Here is a 23,726-nt window from a genome sequence, read left to right as displayed (position 1 = left end):
TCCAAGCAATAACTCCCACTGGAATTTAAATGTGCACATCAAACTAATCGTATTCTGAAAGCAATCCATATTCGTATGACTGCACTGTCAATGTACACAGAGTAGGTGGCTGTTTTGTTTTTGCTTATATTTGTCTTTAATCCATTAGCACTGATTATAAATATGAGTTTGACATTTACTAATCCAATTTCCCACTATAATTAAACAATTTATGCAAAGGAGTTAACTACAATGATAATTTGTCAAGCTTCAAGCATTTGTTGAAGATAAATTATACTTATTTGCCAATGCTACCGGGAAGAAAAATCTGTACCAGAGCAGTCCCATGGAGGTAATAGAGGCATTGTTGACCATTTCAGATGACATTTAACGTAGATACATGTACTGTAATGTATATGGGTACAGCTATTTCCAAGCATGTGGATAACATGCTGGGGTCTGAACTAAAGTTTGTTGAGAAAGAGATCTGGCTTCCATAGCGCATGAGTCTTTAGAGATCCACAATCAGTGTTGAGAGGCTAAGCAAAATTAAATAGAATATTAGGATGTATTGCCAAGATGATTCAATATAAAATCAAGTGCACAATAGGGTCTAAGAACAATACCTAGGTTAGTGACATCAAGGGGCCATAAGCATTTTTCAAAAGCATAGAACCAGGTTAGATGTCTGGAGGTTTTTATTTTCTCAGAGGATCACTGACCTTTGGAATAGGTTTCTTGATCATGCAGTGGGTGCAAATTCAGTGCAAACGTTCAAAAGGGAGCTGTAAATGTTCCTAGAGGAGATTGATATTGCTGCACACAAAAGGTAGGGAGGGTCAAAGATCATTCATTTAGGAGTGAAACCACGAAGCACTTTTAGACACAAAGGGCTGGATTTTATGAGCACACCTCAAATTATGGCTGCATGGCGCCGGCACCATTTTTAAAGGGCTGCAAGCCCTTTAGGTGCATTTGGAAAAGTGCAGTTACACGTGGAATTACATTTTCATTCCTCTCTCCCACACCCCCAAGGAAGAATCGATTCATTAATTGGACATTGCCCCCCCTTAAAAAACTTTTATGTAGATCCCAACCTTTCCCCGCCACCCTAACCTTGAACAACTTTAAACCTTAAACTTTAAACCCCTTCCCACCATCTCCCCCACCAATCAAAAGAGTTTTCCCCGCTCCCGCCACCCCCCCCCCACCCTGATAATTACACTCCACCCCCTCCTCACCAGTGTCACGCCTCAGAACTCTGAATGGAGTTCCGAAGGCGCGCCAGTTCCAGCCAGCAGCTGGAATATCGGCGTGGGACAGCTGCCGGGACAAGGTAAGATAATTTGCATTTATTTTACTTCATTTTAATATTTAAATGAAGGCCCCAGTGCCGAGCAGCGGTGGTGGGGGGCAGCCACACCAAGGCCTCACCACTGCCGGTAAAATGCAGCGGAGCCTTTTTGGCGTTGGAGGTCATGGTGGGCCTCTCCCGGAAGAATTTTCCAGGGCCCCTTGCCACGACCCCCAATGCCGGAGGGCTCATAAAATTCAGCCCAAAGGGGAGTGGAAATCTGGAACTAGCTATGCTAAAAGGCTTCATTTGAATTTTCAAGATTGAGATCAATAGATTTTTGCTGGGTAAGGATATGGAGCAAAGGCAGGTGATAATCTGGTAAAGCTGGCTCTGAGAACTAAATGGCCTATACATGTTCCTATGTAATTATATTAGTGATAAAAGAAAGACTTGTATTTATATAGTACCTTTCACAACCTCAGCTCACCCCAAATTGTTTTACAGCCAACGAATTACTTTTGAAATATGGCCCCTGTTTTAATGTTCAAGTCAATTTGTACAAAGCAAGGTCCCGCAAACAGCAATGTGATAATGACACTGTTTTAGTGATGTTTGTTGAGGGATAAATATAGGGACACACAGGAGAACTCCCCTGCTCTTCTACGAATAGTGCCATGGGATATTTAATGTTCACCTGAGAGGGCAGAAGGGGCCTCAATTAAATGTTGCATCCAAAAGATTTCACGCCCTGCATTTTTTCTCCACGTCAGATTGCATAAATAGGGTTTCCCTTGTTACCTCTTCTTTTTTCTTCTTTGGCCTCCTTGTCTCGGGAGACAATGGATACACGCCTGGAGGTGGTCAGTGGTTTGTGAAGCAGCGCCTGGAGTGGCTATAAAGGCCAATTCTAGAATGACAGACTCTTCCACAGGCGCTGCAGATAAAATTGGCTGTCGGGGCTGTTACACAGTTGGCTTTCCCCTTGCGCTTCTGTCTTTTTTCCTGCCAACTGCTAAGTCTCTTCGATTCACCACACTTTAGCCTCGCCTTTAGGCTGCCCGCCAGCTCTGGCGATCACTGGCAACTGACTCCCATGACTTGTGATCAATGTCACAGGACTTCATGTAGCGTTTGCAGACGTCTTTAAAGCGGAGACATGGACGGCCGGTGGGTCTGATACCAGTGACGAGCTCGCTGTACAATGTGTCTTTGGTGATCCTGCCATCTTCCATGCGGCTCACATGGCCAAGCACCGCTGACTCAGTAGTGTGTATAAGCTGGGGATGTTGGCAGCCTCGAGAACTTCTGTGTTGGAGATACGGTCCTGCCACCTGATGCCAAGGATTCTCCGGAGGCAGCGAAGATGGAATGAATTGAGACATCGCTCTTGGCTGACATACGTTGTCCAGGCCTCGCTGCCATAGAGCAAGGAACTGAAGACACAGGCTTGATACACTCGGACGTCTGTGTTCCGCGTCAGTGCGCCATTTTCCCACAATCTCTTGGCCAGTCTGGACCTAGCAGTGGAAGCCTTCCCCATGCACTTGTTGATTTCTGCATCGAGAGATAGGTTACTGGTGATAGTTGAGCCTAGGTAGGTTACTCTTGAACCACTTCCAGTGCGTGGTCGCCGATATTTATGGATGGAGTATTTCTGATGTCCTGTCCCATGATTCTTTTTCTTGAGGCTGATGGTTATGCCAAATTCATTGCAGGCAGATGCAATCCTGTCAATGAGTCTCTGCAGACACTCTTCAGTGTGAATGTTGCATCCAGAAGATTTCACGTCCTGCACTTTTTCTCCACGTCAGATTGCATAAATAGGGTTTCTGTTGTTACCACATCAAAGATATAGTGGTCAATTCAAAGAGGAAATTCCCAGAAATATTCTTTTCCTTTTAAGAATTTATCTGATTTCTGTCATTGGCGATGACTTAACTTGGAGGCGGTGGTCCCACCCACCAGCTGGAAAGTCAGGGATGAGCCCGCCTCCACCGGCCTCGACAGTATTTTACAGTTCTCAGGCAATTAACTGCCTGCAGTCGTGGCTTCTATCCCTCTAAGGCAGGATGTCCCACCCCTCCAAGAGTTTCCGGCCAATCAGAGGCTGGCGAATCCTATGTCCACGGGAGCGGTGGCCACTGCTGGGAGTGCAGCAATCCCCAGAGCAGCAGCCATCGAGGAGGCCTGGAGTGCAAGTTAATGGGGTCAGGGATCACCAAAGCCTTTCAGACAGGCCCTCGGGAAGGTGGGGAGGGTGGATTGATCATGAGGGCAGTGGGGATTCTTCCAGTGGGGACGGCACTTGCCACCGGGGGACCCTCCAAGGATCACAGGGTGCCCAATCAGGAGCGAATCCCCCTACTGAGGCCACAGGAAGGCCGCCAGGTAGAAAAGCACCCATCCACTGCTGTAAAATGCCAGTGGTGGCGGGAAGATGCCCTTAAGTGGCCATTAATTAGCCATAAGGACCTCAATTGACCCAAAGACATGCGGGCTGCCTGCCACCTCCCCCACCACTGGTAAAATACCAGCGATGGAAGATAGGCAACAGGCATGGCACTGCCCACCATCCCACCCAATTGTATGCCCCTGCCTCCTAGCCAGCTCCCCGGGGTGGGGTGGAGGGAGTGTGCGTAGGCAAAAAATTCTGGCCAATTCACGATGAAATTTAAATAAAAATGGTGTGAGTACTCTTGTCAGCTGTTAAGAGCATATTACTCAGGGCCGCATTAACACATGGGCCTATGGGACCAAAACCAAGGGGCCCCAACTAAATATGGGGCTGCAATCTCTAATAAGTAACTCTCCTGTTACAACTTGAGGAGCTCAAGCTGTCTGTCCCCAATACCATTGGAAAACGAAGCACCTATTTATCAGGGAACAGCAGCCAAGCCTTCCCTATTGGGGTGGGTTTTAATCGATCGGTTGGGAGACTTGTCATCAGGGGTGGGGGTGGGGGTGGGGGTCGGGGGCGATGCTTTGTGTGGGGAGGGCGGAGGGCTCCCAGATGTCCTGATGTAAAGGGAGCCAAGAATTCTAAATTCAGCTCTGATATTCCTGATAAGTTAATATAACTGTTCCACATCAGAGGAAAAGATGCTAAATATGCAGGATGAACAAGATAATTATGGGAAAAAGACAACCAGTCTCTGAACAATTAACCAGTTTAGATTGGCTATAGATGTTCTCCCACCCTGGCAGAATTCAACCCCAAATAGACTAAATTTATTGCTTAAGTCAATCCACTAAAAAGTTTGTTTGCTTAAAGCTTTTCTTACAAAGCCAGGGTTCCAATTTATTCATAGTTTCAGAAAATTGCTATTTCATACAAAATATGAAACTGAACCTCACCAAATTTAAGTAGGATTACCTTTTTTGCCCAAAACAACATCAATAGCTGGTAATGTCTATCAGAACTGAGATATTCCACTTCCAGAGTAGTGCTGGAAGTATAGTACGAGTACTGATTGATGTGTCTGTATTTTCCTATAGTAATTTAGGTGGCATGTCAATCAATGCTATCAGTAGTGGTTTGCATGTTCAAGTCGATTGATCAAATTCTATGCCACACAGAACACCTTGGTGATGAGCTATTCCCTGAATACTGAGTGTGTAGAAAAGTGCTGGCACCTTTTTCAAACATGTTGGACTGAATTTTCCCGGCCTCCCTAGAGATGGGATTGGAGGAAGGGGTGCTGAAAGGGGTGCCGGGAAAATAGCGGGGAGCCATGTTGGGATGGGGCAGACACATCATGGCTCCCTGACATTTTCCCACCTCCAGGGGGCTTTCCTGGGCCGAGCGGGAACTAGGGTCAGCTGCCCACTCCGTGGAGGCGATGCAGCCAATTAGGGCAATTGAGACCCCGCATGGCTCATTTTGCAATGGTGCCAGTCTTTTCCCAATATTGGGGTGCCCCCCCCTCCCTCCGCCGTTTGTGGAGGCCACCCGCTCATTGGGGGCAAACTCCTGGCAGCAGGCCGGGTGACCATCAAAGCCAAAGGTTTCATGCCCCAATGACGGGGCTGCAGAAATCAGAGACCACAACCTCAGCCGTCACTACTCCATACTCCAGCACCGCGATGGCCTACTGGCTTCAGGCCTCATTATTCATTGACTTCTCTGCAGGCAACCGAGGGTGCCTCCATGTTGAGGTGCCCTCACGCTCACCTGCCTGCTGCATCAGCACCCATCTTTCCTGGCGGGGCTGTTGGCCGGACAACACTGATTGGGCCTCCCACTTCCCTGGTCTGCCCACTATCCTTAATTGGACGGGGCTCACGGAAGTGGCTTATTAATTGGCCACCTCCAGGAAGATAGCAACCGATGTCCTGCCACGGCCACTTCCAGGTTCCTGACCTGGAATTGAGACTGACATCAGGATCACAACATAGATGGGAAAATCCAGCCTGTTAACTGCTGTATATTCCATCCTCATTGAAAGTCACTCAGTTAAGCAGCAAATAATCCCTCATTGAGAGTTTAGATTACATCATAAACCATAACAGCAAAGTATCTTAACCCCATTGTGAGTTTCCTGTATGGTAATAATTGCCAGGAATCTGCTGTGTTTCTCTTTCTATTATAGGATTTTGCTTTTCTCGTATGGTTCAAGAAGGTAGTCTGTTTTACGTCCAGATTTTCCTTTTTGCTGCTGGCAGGTATCATAATAAGATCAATGGAAAAGAGCATTCCATGCACTTAGCACTTGATGATTTCTATACTGAATCATTAATAATTGTGGTGAGACATATTTCCCTGTTGCTGCACCTTGGCACAGCAGATACTGAGCAGGTAGGAATGCAAGACAGTAGAGGAGCCCACACAATTATTTTGCCCACTGGTTTAAATAGGAAGAAAATTGAGCAAGCTCTACTACCAATTTTCCTCCATGCCCTCCAGCCAGGAAATCTAATATTTCCAGGTGCAACAACAGCAATTACTCTGCACTTATCAGGATGTGCTGGGAAGTTGCAATTGGGTGTCGTCAGCCTCTACGTGAAAACTGACTCTGTGCTGACGGAAGATGCTACTGAGGGGCAACATGTTAATTTCAGGAAAGGAAGGATGACAAGGATGGAACCTCAGAGCATTCCAGAGAACAGTGTGCAGCAGCAGGAACAGATGACAATTTCTAAAGAGATGTGCGAGCTGCACAGGGACAAGTAGGAGTGAAATCAGATGAAGATGGTACAGTGGAATCACAGGAGAGAGAGTGATGTATGATAGGGTGATCAGCCATGTTGAATGCATTGGAATTTGAGGAAGGTTTAAGGTAATAATGCCCCATGATTCTACTAACAAATGTTGTCATTGGTGACATTGACCTGAAAGGCATCAGTACTGTCCATGGAACAGAAGGCAAAGCATTTGATTAGGGAATTGTGAGAGAGTGACTACAGAACTGGTGGTGATGCCTCATTCAAGAATCTTGGAAACAAAAGTGAAAATAGAAATAGGGCAGTAGTTGGAGGGGGGGGGGTTAATTTTGGGGTGAATACAACAGTTTTGGAAGGAAGGGAAACAGCATCAGTGCAATTTATAATGTCAGTGCTGGGCAAGGAATGATCTGAAAAAGCCTGGGGAAAGGATTGATGCAGGAGAAATTGGTCCTTTTACAGGAAATGATCTTAAAGGGAGCTTGGAATTATCAGTATGAACTACAATTATGAGAAGATGCGGAGGGGGATATAATGGCTCAGCTAATTATGCAAATAACCTTGACCTTTGAGACAAAAAGATCCATAATCTTTCTCGACTTGGCATTAGAGGTGTGAATGAAAGGGATGAGGGAGAAAGTCATCCTTACCCATCAGGATGATACTGGAGTAGTAGGCTGAATTAACTGTGGAGGGGGTGAAATGGTAAATCGTAAGATGGTCAACCCAAGTCTGCCAATTGTAGGTCAGGTGCCCTTAAGTCTACAGCCCCTAAACCTTAGGGTACAGAGGACCCAGAGAACTGGTACAGAACTGTACCAGTTGAACAACCAGGATAAGAGATTTTTTGAGTGACTTGATGGGGCAAGAGGCATTAAATCAAACAAAGAAAGCTGTTGAACAGAAGCACAGAGATAGGTGTGATGAATCAGTCATGAACTCATTGAATGGTGGAACAGGCTCGAGGGGCGAAATGGCCTACTCCTGTTCCTATGTTTCTATGTTCCTATGATTGAAGGGCCAGAGAAGAAGCAGCTGGCATTTAGACAGTCTGTTAATGAGGGACTTGAGGAGAATATTTTTTCTCAGGCTGGAGAATGATAATAGTAAGGATGGAGGAGGGTAGGAGATGATGGCAATGAGGATCTCAGCAGAGGTGATATTATCAATGATTGAGATTAGATTAGATTAGAGATACAGCACTGAAACAGGCCCTTCGGCCCACCGAGTCTGTGCCGAACATCAACCACCCATTTATACTAATCCTACACTAATCCCATATTCCTACCAAACATCCCCACCTGTCCCTATATTTCCCTACCACCTATCTACACTAGTGACAATTTATAATGGCCAATTTACCTATCAACCTGCAAGTCTTTTGGCTTGTGGGAGGAAACCGGAGCACCCGGAGAAAACCCACGCAGACACAGGGAGAACTTGCAAACTCCACACAGGCAGTACCTGGAATCGAACCCGGGTCCCTGGAGCTGTGAGGCTGCGGTGCTAACCACTGCGCCACTGTGCCGCCCTGAGGTGGAGTGGCTTTGCACATCGGTGATGTCAAAGGGGTAGATGTAGGTGGGGAGGTATTAGAAAATTCTGTACAGGATGAGGTTAAGTAATGACAGAAGGTCAGAGTACTAAGAGGAACTGCTCGCTGCAAAAGCTAAGGGAGAAGAATAGAAATGATATCTTCTACAATTTAAGAGGATGGTAGGCAAACAGGAGACGTAAAAGGAATAAAAGTGGAACAATAAAAAGATAATAGGGAGGAGGTCAAATGGGAAGAAGCAATGAAAGCCACAATGCCACTACAACAGTTTGAGCATAAGATGAAAAGAGTAATCTGGTGAGGGCGAAGGAACTGCTGTCTAAGAGCCAGATTTCAGTCAGGCCTAGACCATCAGCAGACTTTCAGGATTGAGACATGGAGCAAAGGCAGGTAAGTGGGGTTGAAGTACATACAGCCATGATCTAATTAAATGGCAGAACAAGCTTGATGGGCTGAATTCCTACTCCTGTTGTAATGACCCTATGATGCAGCCAGTATTAGGTGATGGATAGGCAGGGCTTTGTTTGCAAGCGGGTGAATGTTCTGGAGGTTGACATAGATAGGGCTGTGTTTCTGAGGGGGACCACTTCTGAAAACCTTTTGTAGGAATCAGCAAAGGGGTGTGGAAGTAGGAAAGGAAAAGAAAGGGGGCAAAGAAGGTGGTCAGAGAAATTAACTCTGAATTAGATGAGATATTCACCATGAGTAGAGGATGAGGCAGTTGGGGTTACTACTCTGAAAGAGCCAGCAATTGGTGCTGTGGTGGGAGCAACAGAATTTTATCACAAAAAGTATCACAAAGGTGCTTTATTGATGAATTAAGATGTAGAGCAGATTGAAAGGAGGGGAGATCAAGGCTAGCCATTTAGTTACTCGCTATAGAACACAGCACAGAATAGCTGTGGAACATGAGCCTGAAGCTACAGCAATAGAGGTGGAGTGAAGTGAGGAACTGACTACGGAGAACAATTTCAGCCAGTAGTGAAGGACAGGCCTGCAGCGGCAGCCAGTAAGTACGTACAAGTAGACACAGCAATAGTAACTCATGATTACATAATCAAATGGTAGAAGGAAAATATAGAAAAGGAAATATTTTAAATAGAGGCTTAGAAATTGGTAATCAGGAATTTGAGGCTGAACTGTAATGTGGAATATTGTTGACAGATCTTAATAATACAAGATCTAACGAGTAGTCAAAAGCTGGAAAGACAGAATCAATAAATAAGTGAATTGGGCATTATCAAAATAGATATTTTTCTAAAATCTTTGATAAACTGAGATACATCTAAACATCAAAAGATAAATACAGACAAGAGGGTCACTCGGCTAAACTTAGTTCAACCAGCTCAAACGAAAGCATCTACCATCAGCTCATAACAGCATACAACTCACCTATGAATCATTTGAAGGTTTATGTCTTCATTACTTTATAGTTAAGAGGACAGAATGAGTCAATGAACCTGCCATATCGTGCAATCTCCAGGAATTACATACTATATTACTTTTCTTTTGCATTCTTGTCCTTATTTTTCAGTAAAAAATTTGAAAAACTTTTATCTGGCAATAACTGACTGTTTCCAAGGATAAGTGGCTAGCCTCGATCTCTCCTCCTTTCAATCTGCTCCACATCTTAATTCAATCAATAAAGCGGCTTTGTGATACTTTGAGATACCCTCAGAGAAGCGCAGCTTCTAGAGATTTTCAGCTATTCAAAGTCAATGGATGAAAACTAAAGCAGTTTTGTGTGCTAACAATAAACTGTTAGATACAAACTTTTGACAGAGTCTCCCTAGATTCTCTCGACAACTCCAGATGCTGTTAAACGCTCAGTCTACCTGTTAAAAATAGATATTTACTTTGTAGGTAATAATAACAAACATTGGAATAAAAGAATGTAATGACAAAATATTCTAAGGGACGGTAATTTTGGACACTATACTGTAGTATTCCTTCAAGTAAATAATGAATATACTTAAATATACTGAAGACAATACTACTTACAACTACCACTTTCAACAGTAATGAATATGCTATCATAATTAGGAAGTTGCAACATATGTTCAGATATTTAGAAAACAGAGAAAGCACTAAGAAGAAATATTGTTCATCCATTGTGGCCTGCCCTAAGGAAGGTCCTAACTCAAGTCTCACACATAGGGCTGGATTTTGTTCTCAGCCCGACGTCGGGTTCCGTGGCAGGGCAGAAAATCAGAGCAGAAGTGGCCGCCACAGAACCCAATGATGGGATTGTTGAGCCGAATCTTCCCGGTGGCAGGGAAGCTCCATGGCGGCTCCTCTGCCGCTCTGCAATGGTACCCGAGTTAGCATATTTAAATTACATATTTGCATGAATTAAAATATAAACCACAGCGATCTTACCTTCAGTTCCCGATCTTCAGCGCGGCACTCACATACTTTCCCATCCAGGGAAAGCTGGCGCCACCAAGGTGGGGAAGGGGTGAACTCTGCACTCTGATGGGTGGGGTGGGGGGAAGGGGCAAACTCTGTACTCTGATGTGTTGCGGGGAACGGGATGAACTCTGTACTCTGATGGGCAGTTGCGGGGGGGGTGCCACTGCCGTGAATATGTAAAATGCCCACTGCCACTTACTCGCATCAGAGCGGCAGTGTTGGTCCCGTGGGAGACGGCCGCCATATTCTGCACTACAAAATCCAGCCCATAAGATTCTAGAGCCAGTTACTAGGGAAGAGCAGCTGACGTACTTTCCTGTTATCTTCATTACAGTTTTTATTTTTGAGTTACCTTCTCTTAGATGAGCTGCAACCAAGGATGAAGAGCCTCACCTACTCTTTACTATGGATGGTTCACCACAGCCATCAGACTCAAGTATCACCACTGGATGTCAATTCAGTATTCAGAGCCAGTGTTCTGGTCTCTGCTCGCAGGAACTGACTAAAGTGAGGCCCAAATCCAACCCTTCTGTCTCAGAGGTGAGATTACTACCACTGAACCAGTGGTTTCTCTCCATATGGACATGAGTACCCCACGAGATGTCAACCCAGTATTTTGAGAACATATTCTAGTCTCCACTAATTGAGGCTGTCTGGGGTGGGGCTCAAACCCATCATCTCCTGACTCAGCGGCAGGAATGATATCATTAGGCCAAAGGCTTACCCCATAGATTTTTTTACATTTTAGAGATACAGCACTGAAACAGGCCCTTCGGCCCACCGAGTCTGTGCCGACCATTAACCACCCATTTATACTAATCCTACACTAATCCCATATTCCTACCACATCCTCACCTGTCCCTGTATTCCCCTACCACCTACCTATACTAGTGGCAATTTATAATAGCCAATTCACCTATCAACCTGCAAGTCTTTAGGCTTGTGGGAGGAAACCGGAGCACCCGGAGGAAACCCACGCAGACATAGGGAGAACTTGCAAACTCCACACAGGCAGTACCCAGAATTGAACCCGGGTCGCTGGAGCTGTGAGGCTGCGGTGCTAACCACTGCGCCACTGTGCTGCTGTAACAGCATACAAATAATTAGTACTAACTGTGAGCTATATATACGAACTTAACAGGGTAACTCAAGGCCAAAATTCCTTAGAATCGCTAACAGTTTCCCATTATAATCCTGAGAGACAGAATTGGGCCAGGCTAGCACTGTTTCAATGAGTTTCCAAGTTGTCCTGTAAAGGGTATAATTTCCACCTGCCTGTTATAGAGAGAGACAGAGATTTTTTTCTTCTTATATATGTGTATTATATACATATAGAACTCTCTCTATTGGGAGTTCTTATGCTGCTTCAGTCAAGACCCACTTTATCTGTGGAGATCTGTACGTTGACTTGAGTTAAGGAGTACCAGCCTCCAGATGTGACCCCCACTGTGGTGTCCAGGCCAGGGTAGCAGCCTGGCTATCCCCTCAAGAAAAGTGGTTAGTTTTAACATTTTTACTGATTGTCCCTCCCTTATAATGAACAGAAGAGGTCATGACTGGGGTTGGGTAAATTTCCCACTCTAAAGTGGGCAGTCACCAGAATTTCCAGTCATATGGCGTAGGTGGGTACCAATTATGTGCCTGAGGTGCTGCTTATACCCACCTGCCCTATGCAAATGACGTGCCATCCTACTGACCTTATTCTTTTAACATATCAGCACAACCATATGTATATATTCAAACGTTATTACTGCAAGCCTACGAGAATCAAAATCTCCTTAATAGTTCCTCTACTGATCATAATAGAGTTTCAGTCAAAATCACAGTAAAGGTTTATTATAAGAGGTTGTAATAATAAAACATATAACTATAAGGTTCGATCATACAGGAATGAAATGCAATCTGAACAAATTGTACATAAGATAAGTTTTAAAACATGATTTTCATCTCAAGAATAGAGGGCTATGACTTTTGCTGGCCCAATTTTAATCTCACATTTTTTATTGAGAAACCAAACTGAAGGGTCAAGGCCTTTAGACCAGGCTCCAACAAAGTTGAAAAGAATAAAAGAAGACATGATAAGTCATGAAGCAGTGATTAAATGACACTAAGATTGGGTTCTAAAAGACTGAAGATTGTAGAATGAAGGAAGAACTTTGGGTGGTAAGGAGTTTTGAGGTCTGAAGAAAGAATGAGTTATAGCAGGAAAATGTGCAATGAGTTTCCATTTCAACACAGTAAATTTATAGGCAAGTACAAGAGCATATAGTACAAAATATTTCAGAGAGAGAGAGATAAAAATGTTATGATGCAGAGAGAGGCCATCAGCAGGTAAATGATCAGGTCAAAATGGAGGGAGAGAAAGTCCAGGATATAATATTTTAAAAACCATGCACAAACATTAACAGAATGTGACACACAAATGCTTGGTTCCCTAAGTTTCATTTTCATGTTGAGGAATATAATACAATACAAATAATGCTATCGGTTAGTGTTTGATGACAGTTATATTCATGTAAAGATACTGTACATTGTATTTACAAAACATCCCTTTCCCTTTTGCAAGTTACAACATTCCTGTACATACATATACAATATGTCTGGTCTAGTATCTCAAGTCCATTTTGATTACTGTAATTTCTCATCCTGGTCAACCAATACTCTCAATACCATCAGCGATACCTTAATGTCGTATTTATAAAGGGATGCCCAAAATTGCATACACTCCTGTAATCATGAACTAACCCATTGTCTTGTACAAATGTATCATTACTTCTTTGATCTTGTACTCTTATCTCTTGTCTTTAAATCTAAAAATATATTACCTGCATTCACAATTTAAGGAATTATGCATTCTCTTGCTTAGGTCTCTCTGTTCAATTATTCTGATTAAAATCTTTCCATTAAGTATTCACTCTCTTCCCTTGTTCGTCCTCCCAAAATGTATCTTGTCATATCTCTGTGCATTAAATTGTGTTTGCCATTTCATTGCCCATAATGCTGACCTGTCAATGTTCTCTTGAAGGTTTTTATATTCCTCCTCATTGTTTGTCAAATATCCTACTTTTGTGTGGTTTGCACATTTAAATATTGTGTCTTACGCCTGAATCCAATATGAAAAACAAAAATGGACCCAGCACTTACCCCTAGGATATAACATTTCTACTTCTTCTTTAATCTGAGCATCACGCATTTACCCTAATGCTTTGTTTCCTATCCATTATCAACTTTTCATTATGGAATAAGCCTGATTTTTTTTGTAGCAACCCTCCTGTGAGACACCTTACCGAATACCTTTTGAAAATGCGTATGTAGTATATCTGCTGCATTCCCTTTATCTGCACAATCAGTCACTTCATTTGAAGAAAATCTATTAAGTATGTCAAACACGACTTGTTTTTATCAAATCCAAGCTGGCTGTCCTTGGTTATCTCATGTTTCTCCAAGTGCTTACTAATAAATAAAAATCAGGATCGCATGATACACATGGAATCCCAATGGCATTTTAACATGCTCCTCAGTGGAAGGATGTCCCACCAGGTAAAGCTGTTGAGAAGCCAGCAAGGTCATTGAAAGTAAGTGAAAAACTTTCATTAGTGAGGCCAGGAAGAGCAGGTGTGCAGGCTTCTGCTGTGCCTGATTCTCCACGAATCCCATCTGCAAGACCTCAAACACTCCCCTTCCTGTGATTTACCTTGCTGGTGGCAAGGGAATCTTGCTACCAGAGGATGTTCTCTGGTCCACCCAATCTTTGGCTTCCTCTGCTGACTACCTACCACTTGCTGCTCAAAGCAGGCTGACCGGCAGAGTTCAAATGAAGTCCAGTGTTTAAAATCTGCCAGGCCTCCAACTCATGGAGGAACAGATTGGGAGGCAGATTTTGGAAAGGTGCTGAAGTAACAGGGTTGTTCTCAATGGGTGACTTCAACTTCCCTAATATTGATTGAAACCTCCTTAGTGCAAATAGTTTGGATGGAGCAGTTTTTGTCAGGTGTGTCCAGGAAGGTTTCCTGACTCAATATGTAGATAGGCCGACTAGAGGGGAGGCTATGTTGGATTTGGTGCTTGGCAACGAACCAGGCCAGGTGGCAGATCTCTCGGTGGGAGAGCATTTCGGTGATAGTGATCACAACTCCCTGACATTTACTATAGTCATGGAGAGGGACAGGAGCAGACGGGATGGGAAAATATTTAATTGGGGGAGGGGGAATTACAATGCTATTAGGCAGGAACTGGTGGGCATTAATTGGGAACAGATGCTCTCAGGGAAATGCACGACAGAAATGTGGAGGTTGTTTAGGGAGCACTTGCTGCGAGTGCTGGATAGGTTTGTCCTGATGAGGCAAGGAAAGGATGGTAGGGTGAAGGAACCTTGGATGACAAGAGATGTGGAACAGCTAGTCAAGAGGAAGAAAGAAGCTTACTTAAGGTTGAGGTAGCAAGGATCATATAGGGCTCTAGAGGGTTACAAGGTAGCCAGGAAGGAATTGAAGAATGGACTTAGGAGAGCTAGAAGGGGACATGAAAAAGTCTTGGCGGGTAGGATTAAGGAAAATCCCAAAGCATTCTACACTTATGTGAGGAACAAGAGGATGGCCAGAGTGAGGGTAGGGCCGATCAGGGGTAGTGGAGGGAACCTGTGCCTGGAGTCGGAGGAGGTAGGGGAGGTCCTAAATAAATACTTTGCTTCAGTATTCACTGGTGAGAGGGACCTGGTCGTTTGTGAGGACAGCGTGAAACAGGCTGATATGCTGTTATGATGTTAAGAGGGAGGATGTGCTGGAAATTTTGAAAGACATGAGGACAGATAAGTCCCCGGGGCCAGACGGGATATACCCAAGGATATTAAGGGAAGTGAGGGAAGAGATTGCTGCGTCTTTGATGATGATCTTTGCGTCCTCACTGTCCACTGGAGTAGTACCAGAAGATTGGAGGGTGGCAAATGTTATTTCCTTGTTCAAGAAAGGGATTAGGGATAACCCTGGGAATTATAGACCAGTCAGTCTTACGTCGGTAGTGGGCAAATTATTGGAGAGGATTCTGAGAGACAGGATTTATGATTATTTGGAAAAGCATAGTTTGATTAGAGACAGTCAGCATGGCTTTGTGAGGGGCAGGTCATGCCTCACAAGCCTTATTGAATTCTTTGAAGATGTGACAAAACACATTGATGAAGGAAGAGCAGTGGATGTGGTGTATATGGATTTTAGCAAGGCATTTGATAAGGTTCCCCATGGTAGGCTCATTCAGAAAGTAAGGAGGCATGGGATACAGGGAAAGTTGGCTGCCTGGATACAGAATTGGCTGGCCCATAGAAGACAGAGGGTGGTGGTAGATGGAAAGTATTCAGCCTGGCGCTCGGTGACCAGTGGTGTTCCGCAGGGATCTGTTCTGGGACCTCTGCTCTTTGTGATTTTTATAAATGACCTAGATGAGGAAGTGGAAGGCTGGGTTAGCAAGTTTGCCGATGACACGAAGGTTGCTGGAGTTGTGGATAATGTGTAAGGCTGTTGTGGGTTGCAACAGGACATTGACAGGATGCAGAGCTGGGCTGAGAAGTGGCAGATGGAGTTCAACCTGGAAAAGTGTGAAGTGATTCATTTTGGAAGGTCGAATTTGAATGCAGAATACAGGCTTAAAGACAGGATTCTTGGTAGTGTGGAGGAACAGAGGGATCTTGGAGTCCATGTCCATAGATCGCTCAAAGTTGCCACCCAAGTTGATAGGGTTGTTAAGAAGGCGTATGAGGTGTTGGCTTTCATTAACAGGGGGATTGAGTTTCAGAGCCGCGAGGTTATGCTGCAGCTCTATAAAGCCCTGGTTAGACCACACTTGGAATATTGTGTTCAGTTCTGGTCGCCTCATTATAGGAAGGATGTGGAAGCTTTACAGAGGGCGCAAAGGAGATTTACCAGGATGCTGCCTGGACTGGAGGGCATGTCTTACGAAGAAAGGTTGAGGGTGCTCGGGCTTTTCTCATTGGAACGAAGAAGGATGAGAGGTGACTTGATAGAGAGGTACAAGATGATGAGAGGCATAGATAGAGTGGATAGCCAGAGACTTTTTCCCAGGGCGGAAAGGGCTATCACCAGGGGGCATAATTTTAAGGTGATTGGAGGAAGGTTTCGGGGAGATGTCAGAGGTAGGTTCTTTACACAGAGAGTGGTGGGTGCGTGGAATGCACTGCCAGCGGTGGTAGTAGAAGCAGATACATTAGGGACATTTAAACGACTCTTGAATAGGTACATGGATGATAGTAGAATGAAGGGTATGTAGGTAGTTTGATCTTAGAGTAGGTTAAAGGTTCGGCACAACATCGTGGGCCAAAGGGCCTGTACTGTGCTGTACTGTTCTATGTTCTATGTTCATGCTTCCCACCAGGAGTTAAAAACAGATCTTAAAAATTTGCTCACAACTGACTGTGGACTATCTAGTCTATAATTACTAAGTTTATCCTTCTCCCACTTCTTGAATAGAAGTGTTATATATGCAAGCTGCGCCCACCCCCGCCCCACCCACCCAGCCCCCCCCACCCCCCCACCCCAGCATAATTTTACATTTCTGCTAATTGAAAAATTACAGTCAAAACATGTGTAATTTCCTCTCTGACTTCCTTCAGTTTTGTTACCAACTGTACTTTTGCCTTTAAGTCCGTTCCACTCTGGAATGACACTCCAGTGCTGTTTTAAGTGAGTGTGGCATTGTCAGAAATGCTTTCCACCAAATGAAACATTATCCTGTCTACCTATTGCTTGAGTTTGTGTGGATGTGAAAGATTCCATAGCAGTATTTAAAGAAGAATAGTGAGATCGCTTGGTTTTCTGGAAAGCTCTCCTCCCTCAACCAACATGACCAAAGAGAGATAAATTGGTCATTTATCTCATTGTTGTTAGTGGGATCTTGCAGAGTGCATATTGACTATCGCGTTTGCTTACAGAGCAACAGTCACTGCATTTCAAAATAATTCATTGTGGCATTTCTAAGAGACATGATAAAGCACTATACAAATGGAAGCGTTTCTTTACTGCTTTCAACAGACAAAATGTCCAGCAAGTTGTACATGCTATCATTTATCACCAAACTGAGATAAACTACTGTAGACCAAGAAAGAGGCTAGAGGAATATTATTCAAGTATTGAAAAGCATTTTAAAATATGTTCGAAGTCTTATGACATTTGCTAAAGCAGTAAATTGTTGCCACAAAGAGATTCTCACAAGTCTGTGGGCTGTAGAGCAGCAAGTTTTTTTTTAATTGACGTTTTTCTATAACACCCTTTGGTTTAAGCCTTGCAAATGTCCGAAAATATAAATATTATAATATGTTACAACAGAAATTTTATATATGTAAGAGTGTGCTTATTTATAGGATGATGTTTGTAAATGGGATTCGTGTCCTAAAATGTTATAAATGCCAATTCAATTCTCTTTTTAATAAGAAATTGTCTTAAGGACCACACTATTAGCTGTGAGAAATAGAAGCAGGAAGTATAAGGACTAGGCACCACAATAAGTGCTCAGTTTGCATCCAGCTCAGGCAGCAGACTGATCATCTCTGTTAGCTGTGAGTATACTGCTGGAAGTGAAATGATTTTGAGCAATCTCAATCTAGTTTGCAATGGACACAAGTGGACAAGGCAAATTTGCATTTAATTTGCTGCAAGTTTTGTAGTTTTACAGAGAGAGACTCCTCTAAAGAATGATTGGTGTAGAAAATGGAATAAGGCATTGTGATGTACTCCGTTGAGGGGTTAGGCACATTGGAAAAATATTTCCTCTGGCTATTTTGTGTGCACAATACTGTAAACTTAGCTAAAGAATTTCTTCTGACGTTTATTTTTAGAAAACATGTGAATGTATTCTTCTACAATGCTTTTACAAATTAGTTTGAAATAGAATCCCTAAACAATCTTTCCCATCACTGAGGCAAAATAAAGAAGATTTTACTCTGCATCTAGCCTTTGCTGTGAATGCTCAGGTAATGACTGATGTTGACATTAGGTGATGAAAGTAAAAAAGGCATTCCACTCCACAACTTTGTTATTCTACACTTTAATTCCTGCAAAAATAACAGAAGTGCAAACTTTAAAGTAGCAAATAAACAACCATGCTGAAAACAAACAACACTGCAAAGACAGTGCTGGCTTTGTCACTATATATAGTCACAGTTTCAATAGAGCATTAAGAACATATCAGAGAATGGAGCAAGAAAAGAACTTTCAACCCATTATGATCATAACTTCCACAGTATACCATATGTATAATATAAAAGCAAAATACTGCGGATGCTGGAAATCTGAAACAAAAACAAGAAATGCCGGATTCACTCAGCAGGTCTGGCAGCATCTGTGGAAAGAGAAGCAGAGTTAACGTTTCGGGTCAGTGACCCTTCTTCGGAACTCAATATTGTAGGTTCTACCTCACTTTGGGGAAAATTATGAGGAACCATTAAGGAAACTGCTCAAGTCCATTATGCAAAGTGCTTTCAAAATGACATAATTGAAGTTTTCAGGATTGTGAAGATGATTGTTAAATTGATCCTGGCAAACGATTCAGATACTAGGAGAGACATTTTAAAACATTTCATATATCCACTTCCTCTATGAGAAAAAAAACACTTCCAACTTCTCTAGTCTAGCTGAAAGATTCTAACTATGAAACTAAATGTTCTATGTCCTCCAGTTATAGAGTCATGAGGGGGATTTCATGCTCTACCCCACAGCAGGTTTGGAGGTGGGGAGAGTATAAAATCAGGTGAGATAGTGGTGGGGTGGGGAACCCTGCCACCTTCCTGCATATGAAAAAATTAAACCCAGGGAAGGAAGGCTGTGCACGGCCTTCCCACCCCGCCACCAACTGAGGCCCAAAACTGGGCAATTATTGCCCAATTAAGGGCCTCATCCCGCCACCACCGCAATTAGCTATGCCCTGTCGTGCACAGGAAGCATGGCACAGAAAACCATGTGGGCTGCTTTCCAGTTCCAGGGGGTGGGGGTCCCTCGTTAAAAGGCACTTAGTGCCTGAATGAGGGACTGGCATCAGAAAGGGGGGGGACCTACTGAGAGCTAACCCCTGACCTTGGTACTGACCCCCCTATACCTCCCTCCCCTGTCACCACCACCCTGTGAGACCCCTTCCGCCATCACCTACCTGTGGCTTCAGTCCAGCGCTGCTCCTGGGCCTCAAGTAGGTGCTCCACTGGCAGCAGCCACTGCCTCCACAGTGGCACTGCTCAGTGAAAGAGCTGCTGGTCTCTCATTGGCCGGCAGCTCGCTGAGAGCAGGACTTCTGCTGCCGGGGTCCTTGATCCCGTGGAAGGCCCGCCACTATCCACTTAAATACCTAATTGGCACTAGATTTGGCGGGTCTCCCACAGAAGAAGCAACGCCAAATTCTCGGCGTAACTTTTTCCAGATGTCAAGATCCCCATTGCCAGGATAAAATCCCAGCCATAAAGTCATTGCAGCACAGAAGGAGGCCATTCAGCCCATCAAGTCCATGCCTGCTTTCTATAGAGCAATCCAATCTGTCCCATTCCCGTACTCTATCCCCATAGCCCTACAAGTTTATTTCCTTCAAATGCCCATCCAATATCCTTTTGGAATCATTCATCATCTCTGCTTCCACCAGTCTCATAGGCAGAGTTCCAGGTCATTACCAATCACTGCTTAAAAAGTTTATCCTCACATCCCCCCTGCATCTCTTGCCCAATACCTTAAATCTGTGTCCCCTAGTCCTTTTACCATCAGCTAATGAGGACAGCTATCCTTTGTCTACCTTATCTAAACCTGTCATTTAATGCGGGCAGTGCTGACCCCAATGATGGGCCAGAAAACCTGGGGCAAACCCGCCATGGCCTTTTCTGGGAGCCCCGACACGATTCTATGTCCATCAGACAATTAATTGTCTGCTGTCGGGGCTCCCATCCCTTTAAGGGTGCAGACCCCACCTCCAAGAGCTGGCAGCCAATCGATGTTCACTGCTGGGGCTGCACCCACCCAGGACGAGCAGGCCCTGGATCCCAGGGCTCACTGGGCCAGTTAGGCGAGCCCCACCAAGGCATGGGATGAGGGGGGTCATTGGCAAGGGCAGGGGGAGGTGTTTCAGTGGGGGAGCCCCTTGCCATTAAGGGGCGGGCCTCCATGGGCCACAGGATGCTCAATCAGAGGGAACCCCACTGAGCCTGCAGGAAGGCCACCAACTTTTACTGGGCTGTCTCCCCAAGTGGTAGCGTACCAGCAATGCGGGAAAAGGCCCTTAAGTGGTCCTCAATTGGCCTCTGGGTGGTAAGGTGTTCTCGACCTTCCCCACCTCTGATTGAATTGGACGGAGTCAGGAAGGCGACAGGCACTCCACCTCCTGCGTCACTCCCGATTCTATGGCCCACCCAACCTCACTACCCGCTCCCATGGGCCAGATTAAATTCCACCCATAATCTTGTACACCTCTATCAAATCTCCCCTCAATCTCCTTTGCTCCAAGGAGAATAATTCCAGCTTTTCCAACCTAACCTTCTAGCTAAAATTCCTCATCCCTGGAACCATTCTGGTAAATCTCCTCTGCACTCTCTCAACAACCCTTACATCCTTCCTAACCAGAGTTTTATAAAGATTCAGCATACCTTCCCTTCTTATATACTCAACATATTTCCAAGGTCCCATATGCTTTGCGTACTATTCTCTCAATATGTCCTGCCACCTTCAAAGATTTATGCACTTGAACCCCCAGGTCCCTCTACCTCTGCACACTCTTTAGAACTGTGCCATTTAGTCTATATTGCCTCTCCCTATCCCTTCAGACAAAATGCATGACCTCAGTTCTCTGTATTTAATTTCATCTGCCACTCATCCACCCATTCTGCCAGCCTATCTTTGTTCTGTTGCAATCAATTGGTATCATCCTCACTGTCAGCCGCACCTCCAAGTTTAGTATCATCAGAAAATTGTAAAATTTTACTCTGTATTCCAATATCCAAGTCATCTATAGATATCAAAAAAGCAGTGGTCCTAGCACTGAGCCTTATGGAACATCACTGTCTACCATCCTCCAGCCTGAAAAAAAAACATTTACCCCCACTCGCTGGTTTCTATCCTTATGCTAATTTTTTATTCAAGCTGACCTGACCCTTCTATTCCATGAGCCTCAGTTTTGTTAACTAGCCTTTTATATGGGACTTTGTCAAACCCTTCGTTAGAATCCAGATAGACAATATCCATTGCATTCCCTTCAACAACCTTCTCTGTTACTGCATCCAAAAGTTCAATAAGATTAGTCAAGCATGATCTGCCTTTTACAGACTGTGCTGGCTCTCCTTAATTAACTCAGACCTCTTCAAGTGCCTGTTGACTTTTTCCCTGGTTATTGTTTCTGAAACCTTACCCACCACTGATGTCAAACTGACTGGCCTGTAGGTACTAGGATTGTCCTTACACCCTTTCTTGAATAAGGGTGTCACATTTGCCACTCTCCAATCCTCTAGCACCTCACATATATCTAGGGAAAATTATGGCAAGCCCTTCCACCCCCACTTCCTTTAGCAACCTGGTATACAAGCCATCCAGACCAGGTGATTTATCTACTCTAAGCATATCCAGCCTTTCCAGTACTTTATGTACCTTTTTTGCTTCTCAACTCTAATCAAATGGAATCTGTTCTTTCCCCCCCAAAGACATCCTCTCCTTCCAACACTACAGAGTCTTCCCTAATCAGTACTGCTACCCCACCTCCTTTTTTCCTTCCCTGTCTTTTCTGAACACTTTGTTTCTTTGCATATTAAGCACTGAGTCCTCACCAGTTTTAAGCCACATATCTGTTATTGCCACTATATCATATTCCCACACAACTGTTTGTGCTTGTAGCTCACCACCATATTCACCACACTTTGTGTGTTTACATACATGTTCTTCAATAACAGTCTATTATAAATAGGTTGCTTACATGTATATCATCCAAATATTTTAAATACCTGGATCATAAAAGATTTATATTGAAGAATCAAGGTTTTCTGCTTGTGGAGTAAAACTATACTCAGAAAATAACAGTTCTTAAGCTAATAACCTTTAATTTAATCTATTCAGTAGTCCTTTGTCCTATTAGTCTTTGTCAAGAGTCAAAAGTTTGATTTGTTGACTTTTGCCCATAATACAAGTAATATTTTACTGGATATTATTCCAGATATACTTTCATATTGGAGAGCTTTTGGGGTGGTATCAGTTACTAGAAAGGTGTAAGCTGAACCTCTGTCATGATAACCACCAGTGGCAGCTGAATTTTCAGGAAACACAATGAGCCTGATATTGTTGGTGTTGGGCATCTCATGGCATATCCTATTAGTTGCACATTTATTTTAAAAAATTTGCCCACAAAGTTGCTGGAAGTGCAAGCTGATAACAATGCAGCAAGGGCAACAGGGCAACTCGTATCTTGAGGAACAATGGGACAAGCAGTGAAATTAAAGGATTGAGAAATAAACAGAAGGAGGACAAAGAAGAATGTTGAATTAGAGTGGCGAATTGAATGTCAAATCAGGTACAGAAAGAAAAAAAAGGAGGAAAAGAAAGATTGGATTGAGAGAGAAAAAAGAAAGGAAAAGTAAAAAAAAATAGAATTTGACATTTTTTAAATCTCCTAAATAATTTCACAACCTGAAGGAATTAAATTCTACATTTATGATTGTTTACTTTCTGGGCAAGAGAGGTTGATTGGCAGTCATTCACAATTATATCATATCATGCAAATGCAGCCACTTCATGAAAATGATAGGGAGGTTAAGCATGAGATCCTGTTTTTGCAGAGCTAACGAGAAGCACAAATGGGTGGTTAATGGTCGGCACAGACTCAGTGGGCCAAAGGGCCTGTTTCAGAGTTGTATCTCTAAATCAAAAAAATCAAGTTACATGTGGCGATTCACGATTCACGGTATATTTCTTCTTCGCTACCTGTTGCTGGCTGATTTAAGCATTAATAAAATTGTGTGTCATTCAGATGCCTTTTTAAGCAAACTCTGGACTACTCTTTGATGCAGATTCAACTTGTTGCATGATTCTAAAACCTAATGTTAATATTCCAGGTTCATATGTCAGAACCAGTACTAAATACACCAACCACATGTGAAAATATCAACATTTCTTAAATGCAGTGCCCCATTTATGTGCGGACAATAATAATGCAAGTATGAATTATATTTCAACAGTTATGACTGTTAATGATAAAATAACATTTAAAACAATGTCAAACAACTATAAAAATACACATTACTCTTTTTCAGTACAAAATATACTGCAAGCCTATAAAGTAGAAAATGTCATCCCCAATCACAGTATATAA

At 43.6% G+C, this 23,726-nt stretch overlaps 1 protein-coding gene across 1 annotated transcript in view; it reads right to left on the bottom strand.

Annotated features, from left to right (window-relative positions):
• The window catches only part of prdm6 (PR domain containing 6), a 326,361-nt gene that overhangs the window by 295,552 nt on the left and 7,083 nt on the right, over positions 1-23,726 (bottom strand). The gene's annotated exons all lie outside the window — the stretch shown is intronic.

The sequence above is a fragment of the Heterodontus francisci genome, chromosome 4 (assembly GCF_036365525.1).
Source record: "Heterodontus francisci isolate sHetFra1 chromosome 4, sHetFra1.hap1, whole genome shotgun sequence".
In the NCBI taxonomy this organism is placed as follows: Eukaryota; Metazoa; Chordata; class Chondrichthyes; order Heterodontiformes; family Heterodontidae; genus Heterodontus; species Heterodontus francisci.
This window is presented reverse-complemented; position numbering and strand designations above follow the sequence as displayed.